Here is an 18,342-nt window from a genome sequence, read left to right as displayed (position 1 = left end):
GTATGAGGAAGAACAAAGGAATGTTATTACTGCAGGGTGCTGAAAATAGATGGTAATTAATATTTTAAAATTTCAACTTATGTGTGAGACTAAATCAAAAAATGTTTATTTGGTACAAAATTTATATTTTGACTAGTGCATCTCCTAATATAACTTACGTAGATAGCTGGTTGAACATAAGTACATGGAACCTTGGGTAGGATATTAGATTTTATTGGTTTGTCCAGAGTGATACCCCAATGAATCCAAGAGTGATTTGATCAGTGAGTGGAAAGGTATTTGCAAAGTCCCCTTCGGGGAATGGTGAGAATGGGGGAAAATTCAACCTCCCCAAGTTAAATTATTGATATTCTCACAAGCAGTGCAGACAACCAAAGCTATAGGCTGAGCCCCCAGGCTTGGGGTTTATTCACATGAAACTTAACCCAACAAAGGATAGGTCAAGCCTACTTAAAATTAGGCCTAAGAGTTGCCCCCAAGAGAACCTCTTTTGTTGCTCAGATGTAGCCTCTGTCTCCAGCCAATACAACAAGCAAACTCACCACCCTCCCCCTGTCTACATGGGACATGACTCCCAGGGGTGTGGACATTCCTGGCAACGTGGGACAGAAATCCTAGAATGAGCTGAGACTCAGCATCAAGGGATTGAGAAAAACTCTAGAACAAGCTGAGACCCAGCATCAAGGGATTGAGAAAACCTTCTCGACCAAAAGGGGGAAGAGGGAAATGAGACAAAGTGTCAATGGCTGAGAGATTCCAAACAGAGTCAAGAGGTTATCCTGGAGGTTATTCTTATGCATTAAGTAGATATCACCTTGTTATCCAAGATGTAATGGAGAGGCTGGAGGGAACTGCCTGAAAATGTAGAGCTGTGTTCCAGTAGCCATGTTTCTTGATGATGATTGTATAATGATATAGCTTTCACAATGTGACTGTGTGATTGTGAAAACCTCGTGTCTGATGCCTCTTTTATCTACCTTGTCAACAGACGAGTAGAACATATGGAATAAAAGTAAATAATGGGGGAACAAATGTTAAAATGAATTCAGTTTGAAATGCTAGTGATCAATGAAAGGGAGGAGTAAGGGGTATGGTATGTAAAATTTTTTTTTCTTGTTCTGTTTTTGTTTTATTTTTCTGTTGTCCTTTTATTTCTTTTTCTGAATTGATACAAATGTTCTAAGAAATGATCATGATGATGAATATGCAACTATGTAATGATGTTGTGAATTACTGATTATATATGTAGAATGGAATGAACATATATTAAGGATGTTCTTGTTTCGTTCTTGTAACTTTTTAATTAATAAAAAATTATTAACAAAAATCTATTAGTTGAAAAGCATATTAGTACAGCCTAATAAATTGTTATAAAGTAAATATTGTGTAACCAGTGTCAAGAAATAAAACATCTGAGAAGTCAAAAAAATAAAAAATAAAAAAAGCATTTGGGCTGGGATGTCAAAAGCCGGGTGCTCTGGGTGCTCCGGGGGTGGTAAGGCACAGGTGGTGGGCTGCGTGTCACCTGTCACAACCCCACCCCACCACCCACAAGGGTCCCTGCAGGTGCTACCATGGAACTGCTGTCCCCGAGATAGTGTGGGGCAGCCACCCTGGAACCACCCGATAAGGTCTCTTGTCTCTAGGGATGGTGACATTGGAAAAAGATTCCCTTAACTCTTCTCCAGGATGAACCACCTGCCAGAAGCCATAGAGAACACTTACTGAGAGCCAGAGTTCTCATGCTTCTTTGCATGATGTCCGTTCCATCAACCCCACACCGCTCACGTCCGGGATTGAGTCCCATGAAGGATGGGCAAAGAAAGGCATATCCAATGTCGGAGGACTTCCTGTTTGTCACCGTTGACCTCTTATTTGAAACATCACTGTGTATAATAGAGTTAGATGTGAATAGAGGTATTGAGAGCACATTAGAGAAGGAGGTGGTACAGTTCTTAATGTGATATATTTCTTTTAAATTTGATCTATTTGTTCTGGCAGTTTTTCGATTTAAAGTATTAATACTTGCACATGCTGTATGCAAACTGCGCCATTGGTCAGCAATAGCACTGGGGACAGCAGTGACCAGTGCCTTTTTATCAGCAAAAGTGATCCCCTCAAAGCTTTTCACTCAAGGTTGCTTTTGGCTATGTGTTGCCCATCATTTCATTCATTCCTGCCTGGATTGAGATCTGGTTCCTGGATTTCAGCATGTTACCTCAAAAAGCAGAGGAAGAAAATAGATTCGGGTAGTTCAGGATGCTTCGGAGAGGGTGGCACTTATACCTCGTGGTCTTCCTGATGGCCAGTTTTATTCTCCTCCTGAATCTGAAGCAGGATCTGAAGACAAAGTGGAAGAAGAACAGGCAGTGAAAACTATGCCTACAACTATGAGTATTACTTTTGTTAAATGTGAAAACCCCCCACTGAAAGTCATTGGAGATTTTAAAACAGAACGGCCGGAATTGGGTTTTCCCTAGTGAAGGTTGAGATGGAACATGCACAGCTGACCTTGCTGAACAGCTAATAAGGAATTTATTTATTGTAATACCTCACAGACTTTGTACCATATCCACATATACTTAGTAGCCTATCTATGGCTGGTAAGATAATGTAATGACCCATTGTATAGTCACTGAGATCAAATTTGAACTGTTAATGAGTAGTTGCAGAACCGTCCTGTCTTGTATTCCTTATCAAAAGACTTTTCACTATTTCGAAATAATGCTTTTTTAGTAAGCAAAATAATTTTTTATTTTGAGTCACAAAATGGAATTTTTTTGTTTCATGTCTCAGATTTATTTTGTATTTCTTTTTTTTAACTTCTTACATTTCTCTTGAGTTTTTAACTCAAGCACATGTGCTCTTTGTACAATTTTAAAAGGTGAATAAATCCAACATATCAAAAAAAAAAAAGCATTTGGGCTTTTCTGCTGAGTATCATTTCCACATATATCCCAGAAAAGCTGTGAAAGTCAGATTGTCAATGCTTTCTCCATCAGGTCCCTGCTGCATTCTATCTGGATAAAGTCCCTTGACCTTTTGTGGCTGCAGATACCTCCTTCCCTTGTTCTGATATAGTCATTTCAATGGTAATTTGGGAAGTGAATGCTTTGGCTCAGAACAGAATCTTGAACTGGATTACAATTTCAATTTTTTAAGTCTAAAAGTATGTTTAAATTTGCCTGTACCTAGTCCTTTCTGAAACCTCTCTTCTTTAAGGATAGCCCCTTCCAACTTCAAATCAACTATCTGCCATCTTTTAGTGCCCTACTTACTCTGGTCCAGCTCATTCCAGCTGTGGCCAACGCCCTTCCTGCCCTCTACCCCCTCCCCTGGCTTATCAGAATCACATCCACCCTGCACAGTACCTTGACTCACCCAGTGCCTCCTCTTAGCCTGACTACTCACCCACAGAGTTCTCACATAACCTCTACTAACTTCCTGCAGATCAGAATGAAAATGACTTTCTGGCCAAACCCAGCTGTCCTGGGCCGCATGCTCTTTTTCAAAAAAAAAAAAAAAAAAAATCAACCATGTTACCAAAGCAGGATGTGAATCATTCCCAAGGAGGAGCCCTCTTGGTTATACACATCAGTCAAGGAAAACTGGGACCAGATACAACACAATTACAAACAGTCACACAAAGGGCATATTTTTCCCAAGAACGTTCCCTGGGATGTTTTGCAGAGTTTCATCCTTCTACCTTTTTTGCTTGTTTTATGGTAAAATTAGCTGTTGCTTCTTGAATTCACATCAGGTTGCCATGCTATGGGGACATAGAGGTAGACTGGGTAGTGATGGAGATGTTGGTCCGGGACTTAAAAGCGCTGACAACAGGTTTGGTCACCACCCCCAACACTCCACCCTTCCCCAGGAGTGATGATTAAAAGAGAAAATTGCCAGAATTCAAGAGGAGGGCTTTCTTGAGGAATTGTTGGCTCTACCCAAACCTTGCCAAGCAAAAATCAAAGACCCTATAGCCCTTAGAATAGTACCTGGAACATAATGAACTCTGTTTGAATACAGAAAGAAAATATATTTCATGACTACAAAGGAAGTCATATGGGCCATACGAAGTGGATAATTAAAGACCTAAAAACTGAGGCCTGATGACTTTTGCAACGAAGTCGGCTTTTAATGAATTTCACTGGAAATCTTGGGACTTCCCTGGGCACAGGGAAGGAATTAAAGAGGGGAATCCAAGTGCTGGTCTGGACACTCCTGTAATTGGTCATTTACATAACTGCTTTTTAAAAAACATGTCATGTCTTGCAAGACCTTAAAAACTCTGCCTGAGTGCAGGTCTGTTTCTTTCTATTTGATATGACATTATTTTAGGTAATAGAAGTTGATTGAATGGGGCTGTTTCTTTCATTCCCCACCCTCTTCATTCCTTTACCACCAAAAAATAAATGCACATTCAGGCACACACCATATATCAATGTCTATAGCAGAGGATTTTTTTTATTAGAATGTTTGACTAAATTGGATTCCACTGGATTTTCCTTTTTTTTCACAATTCAGTTTGAGAATATAGATACAGCCAGCATAAATCCACTCTCATTTTCATTCATTCCATATTGAAAATGTAGTAGATAATGGATTGATGTCCACTATTGTAATACTGGATGTGAATTGGTGTCACTTCCAGCATAAACAAATAGTGGGAAACACAATATTTTCAAGTGAAATTCTACATTCAAGATCACAATTTTAGTTGTATTCATATGTGTTTAGAAAGGTTTTTTTTAATTTTTCTTTTTTAATTGGTGATTATCTGGGGTAAGTAGTATCATTATTCCAAATATCTCCTGCCTTCATTTTCAACAGGCCCTTTTTGGCAAGTGGTCTTTCAAAGTAAGCTCTTTCTATTTAAACTTATTCTGGTTATGAGAGTCTTGACTAATGCCTCAAATTTTGCTTTCTCAATGAAGCGTGTGCATTTTGAGCATTATTTAAATATCAGTAGAGTCAAGAGTCAGGCTTATTTTTTTTTTCTTTTTCCATTCTGTGGAATTGTTAAGGTTCTGATCATTTTTTATCTTTCCCTCAGTTTTCTTAGCAGTGTCTCCCACAAAGCAATGATTAAAAGCCTTGGCCCCGAGTCTTTCTCATATGCTCAGTCTAAATTTACTTCAACAAAGTAACCCTCCTTCAAGGCAATACCCAAGCTGTTCAGGAACTTCTTGAATGTGAACCCCCCAAAATTCATAGCAAGGGCTCTTATAATGGAGTTGCTTTAGAATATTTCAACATGAACCTTGCTTAGTAGGATATTCCTATCAAATTTCTCAACTGAAATATACATCTCTTTCATTGACTTCTCCACAACAGAAGTGTCCCCATCCTGGTCTGGTCGGGAGGTTTGAGGATAGCGCTAAAGCACAGCGTTGTCTGTTTGGAGGACCCTCACATGCTGGGCAGTTCCAGACACATTCATGTGAGGCTGTCCCCAGAAAAGCTGGACATTATTTGTGGTGTGGTCAGGGCTCCCAGAATGGCTTGAGGAACAGAAGAAGTACAAAGCTTTCTTAGTGGGCCACCCCATTTATTGAGGCATTTTGAGATTTTTTGTTGTTGTTCTATTAGTATCATTAGGTTCATTGGCATCCATAAACCCTAAAGTTACGGTAAAACAGAGTACAAAAGGGGACTTTGAGGGGTAAAAGCCAATATAACGCCCCCAAAAGTATAAATATTTATGAAGACGAATGGCAGGAGATTGCTGCCAGGATTCGTACAGTCCAGTTTTCTTGAAATTTGTAAAAAAATTTATCCCTTCCTCTGCTACTGCCAAAGTGGGGAAAAGACTTACTTGTTGCTTTGAAGTATGTCTCCAGATTATTAATTTTTTTCCTGTATTTACATATTAGCAGATAAGAGAGAGGAGAAAATGTAGTCCTCAAGTTATAGGAATATTTTTTCTGATCTGGTGAAACAATTTTATTTTAATGTTTTCTTTTAAAGCCTAACTATATTCATTATTGGTTTTGCATCTTTGTTATCTCCAGATGTTATTTAGTCTTGAATTTCCTGCCGTGATTTAGCGGCCAGAAAAGCATTCAAAAGTGTCAGAATTTCCATTGGCAACTCCTGTTTTTTTTTTTTCCACTTGAACTAATTTGTATATATTAAAAATTATTTTTGTAAATTATTTCCTGGGCTCTTAAGTCTGACTTTTAGCTATCATTTTTCTCTCTTTTATAATCTTCCTAGGACAGCAGTTATTTATGTTTGCTTAACTCAGATTTTATGGTTCAGCAACATTTTTTCCTAATTACAAACCCTTATATTTTATGCAGTGAGTCAATAGCACATTGTGTGTATTTTGGTTAATATGACATTCTTTCATAGTCCAAAAATCCTCATCATGTTTCATTGCTTCAATTCAGCAGAAAAAAATGTACATGCTTCAACTATTGTCACAACCTTCATTTAAGTCATATTGAAGTGTTTTAGTAAATTTATCTCCATAGTCAATGCCTTGTTGTATTATGTTCCTTCATTTTGGCTGTCATTTGTTTTTCTTCCCTTTTATTACTTCTGAACCATTTATAAGAACAGTTTTGACATCAAATTTAATACCGTGAGGTTCAGGGTTACATTATGCAAGATGACTCATATGAGGGAAAGTAGATCCAGAAACACCCAGCCATGTGGCCCTAGGTAAGTCACTTAATCTTTGTGGAACCCAGACACACAAGACTGAGGATGTCTAAGGTCAATTCAAAAATATAACCTGTGTAATACCTCTGCAAATGACGCTGGTCCTCGGTGAAGGCGTGGAAATGATGTAGTTTTCTTGGATTCCATTCTCACCTAAAATCTTGAGTAAATCTCTAGTATCCAGCCTCACAGACTGGAATTAGGATTGCCAGATAAAATACAAGACCCAAATATTGCATGGGACATACATACGCTAAAAAAAAGGTATCAGTTGTTTATCTGAAATTCAGGTTTAACTGGGTTTCCTGTATTTTAATTTGCTACCAACCTGGAACCTAACTGGGACATCTTCAATGTCTAGGCAATCTAGCACCACTGCCTTAGAAGGAAGTTTTATTATTCCTTCTTCTATTAGCCAAACATTATATACATTCCACAGTAGGCAGATCACAGTTTCCTAAAGCCCTGTAATTTCCAATAGTCTTGAGAGCCTAGAATGAATCTTTCCTTCAGGGGTATTTTCAGTTCTCAGGTGCACAGTATTTCTGTGTGGGAGCATTAATCCCCAACTCAACAACCTCACTCTTTCTACTGGCTGTTTGGCAGGGCATATTAATGAATGACATTTTGTGGACAATTTGGCCTGGTTGGCGTGCCAGTCAGCTTCCTGTCCTTAGTCAGTGAGCTTCTCCGGGAAATTATCAGAGAGATTGGGAGTGTCCTTTCCTATTTGGATGGTGATTGCAGCTTTCAGTAGCGCATGTATTTTGAACTATGAGGCACCTTTTGCACTTCAGTTGCCTTTGAACGCCAGAGGCTGGCTCCTCTTCAAAGAGAGGTTTTAAGGATAGAATATAATCACTGTCATCTTCCAAACTGTGGCTCCATTTTGTAGCCCTGGGCAGCAGGGAAGCCAGAAACATATAACTGAATTGCCACTTCTAATCCTGTTGCCCCTTCAGTCTCTAGACCATTGCTTTTTAAACTTTAATGTGAAGAGGAATCAACTAAGGATCTTGTTAAAATGCAGATTCTAATTTAGTCTGGGTTAGGGGCCAGATTCTGAATTTGTAATTCTCAGGTGAGAATGTATAACCTCTCAGGTGATGCTGATTCTGCTAGTATGGGATCTCAGAAGAGCAAGCTAACCAGTAGCATCGTTAGGCACTTGCTTGTCTTTTTGGAGATGGACAAGACACCCAGTTATCTGCAGTAAGGCATGAGATATAGTCATATTACCCAGCAGTCTCCATGAAAATCTTTGCTCACTATCATCTTTTTCCCTCCATCCCTGGTGAAATTGCTTCCTTAGCAGCAGCTGCACACAGAAGACCAATTTCAATTCCTCTACATCAGTTTTGCAGTGGATTAAATCTCATATAATCCATGACTAGTTAACACTATACTTATATACTACTTGAAACATCATAATTTGAAAGATCAGGCACTAAACTAGCCTGGAGTTTTAAAAAATATATATATTATTTTGAATGGCTTTACTTTAAAAAAAATGGGTTTTTATAAATTTTTATGGATATTCTAAGTTTCCCTCACTATTACTTGCATAATTTCCTTAATTTATTCAGAAGAATAGGTGCCTATTAAGTTCAAGTTACTGTCTAGGGACAATGATGAAGTAAAAAACAGAAGTTATCTTTCCTTTCCTGCAGCAGAGGCTCACATTGAATGCGTACAATGTGACAAGCCTTTTTCTTTGCACTTTATATGTTTTATCTCTTTCAGTTTTTACAATAACCTTCTGGAGTAGTTGTCAATATTATCCCCATTTTAAAGGGGAAGAAACTTAGGTTCAAAAGGGGGAAGTTGCTTGTTCAAGGTCATCCAGCTAGTCAATCATGGATCAAAACTTGAGCTCAGAAAATCAAACTTTGTTGCTCAGATTTTTAAATGGCTTCTTCTACTCTGTGTATGTTTCATCGGGGCATCTGTAGTTCTACCTATTCCTGGAAAGGATTTTAACAGGCGGAGCTAGGGGCCTGGAGACTGGCTTGCCATGTAAGTAAAGACACCACCATTTCTCCCCCAGAACCAGGATCAGGAAGAATGTGCATGGGGTACACGTAGCGAACAGATCTGGTCCAAGCCTGGCAGTGTGATCTTGGGCTGGATGTCTAACTTCTTTTAGCCTTAGTTTCCCTTCTACAAAATGGCATGGAAATCATTGTACCCTCCTCTTAAGTGGAGGTATTATCATAAGTAAATGCAAGAATACACATGTAGAGTAACTCCCCAAAATGTTAACCATGGTTAATGTTAAATGAGGGTCAAAATTCAGGTGGTGACAGTGGGAATGAATGAGGAAACACAGAGTCCTCGTGCAAAGACAAAATCATCCAGCTGGCGACTAGATGTAGAGGGCCAAAGAAAGGGAGGAGAAAAAGATGCCTGAGTTGCAAACCTCATGACTGGGGGTGCTGTTTGGCTCAACAGAAGTTAAACATCCAGCCCAAGATCAAATAGGGATTTCAGGGGGAAACGGTTTTAAGGAGAAGAGGGGGTGAGTTTGTTTTGGGATGTTCAAATTCATTTAACATTTATTATGCACAACTGTCTCTGCTAGGTGCTTTATAGCCACCTCCTTATTAAGTCCTTGACATTAGAGGTGGATGTCATTTTCATTATTATTATTATTCTCATTTTATGTATAGAGAAATTGAGATTTTGAAAGGGTAGATAATCTGCCCAAGGTGGCCCAGCTTGTCATTGAAATAAAGGTGAAATCTGAATTCACACGCCTGATTCAAAGTCACATTTTTAAGCATTATGGGATTAGGGGTTGAGCCAAATCTGAGTGTGAAGCCAAAACCAGTTTCTCTCTCCTATACATTCCAGTCACTTTTTAATGTATGTTTTACATTCTATCTTGTATTAGAGTGATGTCTTATTTCTCCTTCCAGATTATAAATCCTCTGGTAATGGTTCTCTTTCTAATCAAAATTATAGCTGAGGAAAAATTTGAGACCATTTCTAGTGCAATCATGATAACTTAGAAGCAAAGGAGAGACTACAGTACAGAAAATTAGGCCTTTTTTTCACACAATAATAATTCATACATTCTCCAGAATCATCTAAAGTGTCATCTCATGTTGTGCACCAGGGAGTGGTATGAAGGCCTAGGGTGTGATCTTGGGGCTCCCCACCGTGAAAATTATTCCTGCAAAGGAGAAGCTAAAACAACTTATAATTATGCCTAAGAGTCACCCCCGGAGAACCTCTAATGTTGCTCAGATGTGGCCTCTTTCTTTAAACCATGTCAGCAGGTGAACTCATTGACCTCCCTGCTATATGGGACAACGTGGGACAGAACTGGGATGAGCTGGGACCTGGCATCATGGGATTGAGAAAGATTTCTTGGACAAAAGGGGGAAGAGAGAAATAAGGCAAAATAAAATTTCAGTAGCTGAGAGATTTCAAGCAGAGTTGAGAGGTTATCCTGGAGGTTATTCTTATGTATTACATAGTTATCCCTTTTTAGTTTATGGTGTATTGGAGTGGCTGTAGGAAAGTACTTGAAACTGTTGAGTTGTGTTCCAGTAGTTTTCATGCTTGAAGATGATTGTAAAGCAATACAGTTTTTACAATGTGACTGTGTGATTGTGAAAACCTTGTGTTGAATGTTCCATTTATCCAGAGTATGGATAGATGAGTAAAAAATATGGATAAAAAAGAAATTAATAGTAAGGGGGCTAAGGGGTAAAATAAATTAGGTAGATTGAAATACTAGTAGTCAATGAGAGAGAGGGTAAGAGATACAGGATGTATGAGCTTTTTCTGTTTTTCTTTTAATCTTTTTTATTTGCATCTGAAGTGATGCATATGTTCTAAAAATGATCATGGTAATGAACACAACTATGTGATGATACTGTAAGCCATTGATTGTACACCATATATGGACTGAATGTGTGTGAAGATATCTCAATAAAAATAAAAACTTAAAAAAAAAGAAGACCAAGGGTGGATATTGTGTACCTGGAAAATTCTTCAATGAGAATCTGACTTGGGGTCTAACTAGTGCACTTGCCCAGAGCCAGCCAATCATCTGGATTGATCTGGACCATTCTTTCACCTTGACCAAGGCAGAGGGGCCTTGTCTTCTTAGAGAAAAGACTTCCACCCAGGGAATAAAAACATAAATGTGATCTTTTGCAGCAACTAGGCCATCATTTTACTGCACGTGATGAAGGCTAGATGATGGGATCTTTATTGTTTTTTAGTTCCTTTTCACTAAGGAACTGTACTAAATTTAACCAGTTAGGCTAAGAATTCTGTGTGGGGCTGAATTATATCCTTTTTTAAGTGTTCCATGCTTTTGTCTTTCAAGCTGCCTGTCTGCCTCTAGAGTTCTTAGTATGGCCCTAGAGAGTTTTCAGTCTGGTCACCTCTACAGGTGACATGATGCTGCAGCCAGGCTCTTGGCCCAGAATTCCTGTCCATACTTTTTCTGTGTCACCCACTCTCTAATTTGGGGGATGACTTCCCAGGGTGCTGGATGATGGGAAGGGTTTGTAAGCCCCTTTGCAGGGAGGTAGGGGGAAGGTCAATTCCTGTTTAGAATCCATTAGAGAATATATTCCCCATTTGTCTATACCATGATATTTCTTTGGTCTCACCACTGAATCGTTCTCAGATCAGAGCTGTTGAAACACTGCTCTTTAAGCCTTCCAGGCCCAGTAGCTCCCAAGTAGAGGCTTGAATAGTTTTCTCCCAAAATTCATGTCCACCCAGAACCTCAGAATATGACATTATTTGGATAGAGAGTCTTTGAAAATGTAATTAAGGTAAGGATCAAGATAAGATCACGCTGGGTTAGTGCGAGCCCTAAATTCAACGAGGGTGTTCTTATAAGAGATAAAAAAAGGACATGCAGAGAACCAGGAGAGGCCATGTGAAAATGCAGGCAGAAGTTGGAGTTATATTACCATAAGCCAGGGCATGCCAGGAGCCACCAGAAGTTGGAAGAAAGGAAGGATTCTACCCTTGAGTCTTTGGAGGGAGTGTGACAATGCTGGCACCTTGACTTCAGATCTCTGGCCCCCCAAAACTGTGAGAAAATGCATTTCTGTTGCTTCAAGTCACCCAGTTTGTGCTAATTTGTTATGGCAGCCACAAGAAAATTAATACACTATGCTTGCACCTTCGCATATTACTTCACTTAATCTCTTCCATTATCCTGAGGCCAACTATCATTATTCCATTTTTCAGAATTTGCTAAAGGCCGGCTTTCCTTAAGTGCACCACATAAAATATTAGTCGCCCAGATGCTTTATTTTGAAAAAATGATTCTATTGTCAAACAAGTTTGAAAAAAGATGTATAAATCCCCTTCTTAAATAAACCCTGCACTATTTATCTTGCAATAAAGAAATTTATTTGACTTTGTTTAACCCAGGGTTTCCCAGACTTTGCTCACTCAGTTCCTGCATAACTTCTTTAGAAATACTGGCCTAGATGACAGAACAAGAGGGAGGGAAGGGATGTGAATTCATGAACTTTCGACTTCATGATTGTGCTATTTTTCCACAATATCCCACAGCTACCTTCTTTCTTTCATTTGTTAATTACTATACTTATGTAGAGTAAGTTATATTATAGTAAATACGCAGGTGAAATACAAAGGAAGAAAATTTGGACCTAAGCTAAAAATATAGAGAACCAGTTTGGGAAGAACGGAAATAGGAACAAACATACAGGACCTAAGGGGATTACCTCTACACGAAGCACCCTAGTCATGATTTAGAATAACTAGGAGAAGATTGAGGAGGCAGCCTAGCACTTTCCAGGTTTGGGTACAAACATTAACAATACCCCTCACACTTACCTGGCACTTAATTGTTTGCAAAGCGCTTGTCAATATGCCATGAAACTTGATTCTCATGGCCAACATGATCGGTTTGTGTTAGGATTCCACTTGAATGGATGAAGAAAGGGTCCAGGAAAGAACTTGTTCAATATCAATACAGTTTGTTCTATAACTGGGAGTTGAATCCAGATCTTACTATTTCAAATCCAGGGCTATTTCCAGGACAAGATTGTGGGATTGATGAGGAAAGAGGCTGAAATGGATGTGGAATAATAATCCGATGTGGGCAAAAAACAAATGTCATTAATTTCACAATTTTACTTGGGACTGAAAACACATCTTCAGTTCATTTTGGGAATCCCACACAAAGTACTGACATCCTCCTTGGCCAAAGAAGCATACTCCCTAACTTTGCCCCTGAGATGTATTGCCTTCTTGCAGCTGAGGCTGGTGAGGTATTCTGAAGCATAAAATTTGAATGAGTTTAGAGCAAGGATTTGTGCAATTGGATCCCTTCCTGCAGAGCTGGCACAGGAGCTTGGGAGAAACTGGGGAGGCTGATAAGTTAGGGTTACTGGGTAGCAATTTCTCCTCAGAACAAGGAGGATTTGATGTAATCTTGAGCTAAGAGGAAAGAGTCAGATTGGCAAGTGGTAAAATCAGATGCTGGTATGTAAAAGGAGAGGAATTACTTTAAAAAAATGAAAGGCAAGTGTTTAGACATCCAAAGGGAAAACTTCAAGGCAGCCCTAATTAAACCATGGTGATTGACTCATAAATTAGTTCCATAGAGAAGTACAATGTACTTCCTTTCTCTCATGCATCCTTTTCTTAGAATTTCTTTTTTCCTAAAATACCAAATGTGGTGAGGATTAAAAAGCCCTACGGGGCGGGCCACAGTGGTGAGCAAAATGGAGATCTGCTCCCTTATGGGCTAGGGGAGGAAAGCCAGAAGCAAAGGACCACATATAAAAATAAAAGCATCTGCAATAACAGGATACTTACATGGAAAAAGAATGAAATGTGACCCTGCCATACAGCATACAAAATAAATCAATAAATAAAAGTATCGACCACACTGAATGTTATTAAGGAAAAGAATAGGATTCTCTCAGTGCATTAAATTATGGGGTAGGGAAGGATTCTTTGAGGAGGTGATAAATGAGCTGAAATCTAAAGGTTGATTGGGCATTAACTATGTGATGGGGGATTGGGCATTAACTATGTGATGGGGGTGGGGGGAAGCATTCCAAAGAGGAAGTCCTGCTTTTATCTTCAGGCCTTGACAAATTGTGGCACAAAACATGCTTGTTGAGAGATTGGAGATGTGAATATTTGAAAGATTGAATGAATAGATATTTATTAAATCAGAGACACTTGCATTCCAAAAATCACCTTACACCTCTAGGTAATTTCCAGAGAACTTCTAAAAGTCATTGAATCTGCGTGACGGATTTCATGTTGCACCCCTCTGCCCTGCTGCTCCAGGGTAAAGAAAGCTGTTCCAGTGGTCAACCCCAAAGGAGCACCTGCTGCAAAAGAAGGGTCATAGGAAGTCAATAAGAAAGCAGCTTCTTTTAAGTGGAGACTCAAAGTCTGGGGTCAAATTATCTGAAAAATAAGGACAACACTGGGGAAGAGGGTAGGAAGTAAAGATGAAAGACGAAAGTAGGAACCCTGGAAGGATAGTTCGGGCCAAAGAAAAAGCAGTTCAATTCTTTAGTTTGGTCAAAAGCTAGGCATGATTGTCAAGAGCAAAATCCTGTTCTAGAAATGAAGAGAGGAAACCTGAACCCTAGGACCCACATAAGTAAAAGTTAATTTTCCCAGCCCCAAGTGTATGTTTGCTCCCAAGCCTTAGGGCTATTTGTCGCTGTCAAAACCCTGGGGGTCGGGTGGGCCATGGTGGCTCAGCAGGTAAAAGTGCTTGCCTGCCATGCCCAAGGACCCGGGTTTGATTCCCGGTGCCTGCCCATGTAAAAAAAAAAAAACCCTGAGGGTCTGAGGGAGGAGTTTCCATGGTCACATTCCTTGAGTCACGCTGGGACCAGGTTGACCTGAAGAGCCTCCTCCAAGGGAGGTTTGGGAACGTTTGTTAATAACCTTTTATAATAAAAACCTTTTATAATAAAAATGATGTTTTTGTTATCCTGTTCTCATTAAGTAGTTTTCTCTTTCATTTTGCTAACTCAATGTGCAGGGAGCTGAGTAATTCATTTTCTTTTCCTCTGAAACCTCTAGAGTGATGCCAGGAACAGATATCTGACTGTGCCTCTCTGGAGGAAGCATTGCCTTTCAATCTGGGAAAGCATGAAGAGGCGGAGTCCCTATCAATTTTTACTCAAAGCCATTGTCACTCGAGTCACGACAGTTGCTAGCTGTTGTTCTGAGAATGGTAGACACTGGCCAAACTGAAGGGAGCTGGCTGTCTAAATATCTGCTTTTCATGCTGCCTGGCTTCAGGTATTAATGTGCAAATCCACATTTTACTTTCTAAAGGGATCCCCAATGTCTTCCAGAAACTAGTACATACTACTCATTGGCCTAGGCAATTAAAACTTCTCTGACCGAAACTCAGCCATCCCAAACCTTGACCCTATAAAGAAGGTTGAAAAAATTAATAATCCTTCTACTGATCATCCATGTGGATTTGGGCAAATTTTGGTCAGAGGCTGTTCCCAAGATCTCATTTTTTCTATCCATAAATGGGCAGTAATGAGGCTTAGCTTAAAGGATGGCTAATATAATTAGAAGTAATAAAATAAGTTCTCAAAGTTAATTCTCCCTTTTCTAGTCTTATTTCCATCACAGATCCACCAGGTTTCCTTCTCTGGACTTGCCATGTCCATCATGGATTAGGCCAAGAACTAAAAGCAAGAAGTTTCTCTAGGGAGTGATGAGAAAGGGCATATGGTCAATTGATACCAAAGAAGAAGCTGCCACCATAAGTCAAATAGCACATCAGTCTGGAGGAGCCCTTTAGTCTAGAGTAGAAGAAAATAGTCCTACCCTCCTCAGTAGGCCTAAGGCCCTTCTCTCAGTTAAATGAGGGGTTCAGTTCCCCCAAAATATATGGTCTGTGCAGAATATTGCCAGTAAGAAGGGGAAATAAGAAAGATGGAAAGATTTCATCTATAATTATCAAGGTTTTATGCAACTAACATTCACCCAATCTTTACTGAACAACTATAACATTCTAGGCACCGTTTTAGGTCCTTGAGTCTATTAGAAGGTGCTAAGTGTTATGAAAGACACACAGAGCAGGGTAAGGGTAAGGACAGGTTGAGATTTTAGAGTAGTCAGAGAGTTCTCAGAAAAATGTTTTGCCCTCAAAGGAAAAACTTTCTGATATTTGGAAAACTCAAAAGGAGACTGGTTCTATGAAAGCTAAGAAATCACAACTCTTTTTCTGCTATTTAATTCCTACATTGAAATTTAACTTTATATCTCTTTGCCCAATTTCAAATCTGAAATTCTTTAAGAATGAGCTTAGGTGTGTCCATGGCATTGCCTAGGGTATTAACAGACATTTACAAGCTCAAGCTGTTTTGATGAATGAATGAATGAAAACTTCTACTCTGCTCAGTCATGGCTTAATTCACTCTGACAAATTGACCACCTGTATTTCTGGTGGTTTGATCATTTTCTTCCCTAGAACAAGCATACCTTTTGCTCCCTACTTCTATCCCTGGTGCAAATTTCATTCCCTGTCCTCAAGACGTAGGCCACTTGCCACGTGGATCTCTGCTCTCATGCAGCCTCAAACCAAACTGCCCAGTTGTTGGATTTCCTCATAGTTCATTTCCATTCTGATTAAGACCTGAGTTCCAGGCGGTTGTAGTCCACATACCAGGCTAACTATTCACACTACAGACTGACTCTCCCAGGACACATTCCTCAGAATAAGGCTTCTAGAAAGGTAGGCATATACAGTTTTGTGAGCCAGCAGGTAGAAGTAGTTTCGAGAACAAATGGGAAAATGGGTGAATGAGGTCATTAAATAAGCCCTTGACTGGCTGTGTGAATCTCTATGGCTTTAATAGTGATGCATTTCCCTGCAAGATACAGTAATAACAGGACAGGTTGATGCAGCTAACAAAGGCTGCATCTCAGTTATTTCCCTGGTCAAGTTACTCAATTCTCACATGTAGCATGCTTTCCATTATTTGCAATTAAAATTGCGACACTGCTTCTCTTATGAAGACTTATTACTTCTACGCAATACCATCCATCTGCAAAATCTCAAAAGTTAAGATTCCGGATCATAAATAAGTACTGGGAAAAGGGCCAAACTTAAGGAATTTGTCCAAACAGAAACCAAAACCCCAGTAAAGGAATTTCATGGAAGTTATGGCTGTCGCCTGAACTATGCTTATCTTTTTTTTTTTTTGTATGCTGTATGGTGGGGTCACATTTCATTGTTTTTCCATGTGAATATCCCATTATTGTAGCACCATTTGTTGAACTTTTGTTTGTGTTGCTTGTTTGTTTCGTGGGAAGTACCTGGACCGGGAATCAAACCTGGGTCTCCCGCATGGCAGGTGAGTGTTCTACGGCTGAGCTACCCTTACACCCCCTGTGCCTCCCTTTTAATACTTTCTCATGGAGGTCCTTCTGGGTCAAACGTGCATCTGTTTCCTCTTTGTAGCCAATTGAGGGCCTCCAGGCCTTGAGCAGCGCCTCAGCCTGATAGGAATGTGCTGAGGGGTTCTTTATTTAACAAAGGGGAAGAGTTCCTAAGGTGGCCTGGGGAAAATCAGTCAGGTTTAAAGAGAAGGTAAATTACCAATGGCAGCCTTTCAGGACTCATTTTTAGAATGTGGTGGTCAATTTAGGTCTAAGTGTCTGATAATCACAGAAGTTGATCGACCCTGCTCCTTCACCAGAGAGAACAAGAAGGACACATTACATGTACCAGACTGGGATTTGGCATCAAAAACAAACAAAACAAAAAGCAACCTTCCATGACAGCTAGGTTTGCTTGGTGCTGGAATGCCTTAAACCTGAAATCCTATTTCTTTTAACAAGTCAGATGCTCTAGCATCTGGCCAGGAGGGGCTTGCTCTGAGCAGCAGTTTTCGATCTAGCCTGAGTGTGCACTCTACAATTCACCCGATCCCCACCGGGTCTTCCTGACTTAAACTCTACCTTATTTCACGCATTAGCCTGCCCTGCCTGGTCCTTAGAGGCATTTCAGTTGGTGACAAGCTACTCTGACCATGGTGACAACCAGTTCAAAGCAAGGAATAACAGCCGTCATTTACTGAGTGCTGATGATGGGCCAAACACTGTTCTGGATCTTCTCATACATGAATTCATTTAATCCTCACAACAACCCCATGAGATATATCCTCTCCATACCCTCAGATGACTAAAGGGGAGACAGAGGCAAGAGAAGTACAGTGATTTGGGCAAGGTCACACGAATATGTGGCAGAGATCAGAGGAAAACTGCAGAGGGCTGCCTCCAGAATCCTGATCCTTGATTTTTTTGTTTGTTTGTTTTTGTTTTGTATGCTGTATGGCAGGATCCCATTTCATTCTTTTTCCATGTGAGTATCCCCTTATTGCAGCACCATTTGCCAAATTTTTGTTTGTTTTTTTATCTGTCTGCTTGCTTGCTTGCTTGCTTGTTTTTGGGAAGTGTATGGGGCCAGGAATTGAACCCAGCTCTTCTGCATGGCAGGCGAGAATTCTACTACTGAACTCCCCTTGCACCCCGGATCGTCGATTTTTAATCTACCCTACTGTGTTGATTTGAAACTCTTAGTTACCCCAGAAAAGCCATCTTTTTTGAACCTAATCTTGTGGAGGCAGACCTATAGGTGGGACCTTTTGATTAGGTTCTTTCCAT

General features: G+C 39.8%; 1 pseudogene; it reads left to right on the top strand.

The window, feature by feature from the left end:
• The first annotated feature begins 1,689 nt into the window (after positions 1-1,689).
• Positions 1,690-2,480, top strand: LOC143675883 (STARD3 N-terminal-like protein pseudogene; annotated as a pseudogene).
• Positions 2,481-18,342: the final 15,862 nt, after the last annotated feature.

Source organism: Tamandua tetradactyla, chromosome 3, assembly GCF_023851605.1.
Source record: "Tamandua tetradactyla isolate mTamTet1 chromosome 3, mTamTet1.pri, whole genome shotgun sequence".
In the NCBI taxonomy this organism is placed as follows: Eukaryota; Metazoa; Chordata; class Mammalia; order Pilosa; family Myrmecophagidae; genus Tamandua; species Tamandua tetradactyla.
Note: the sequence above shows the minus strand (reverse complement) of the source record. Positions and strands in the feature narration are given on the sequence as shown.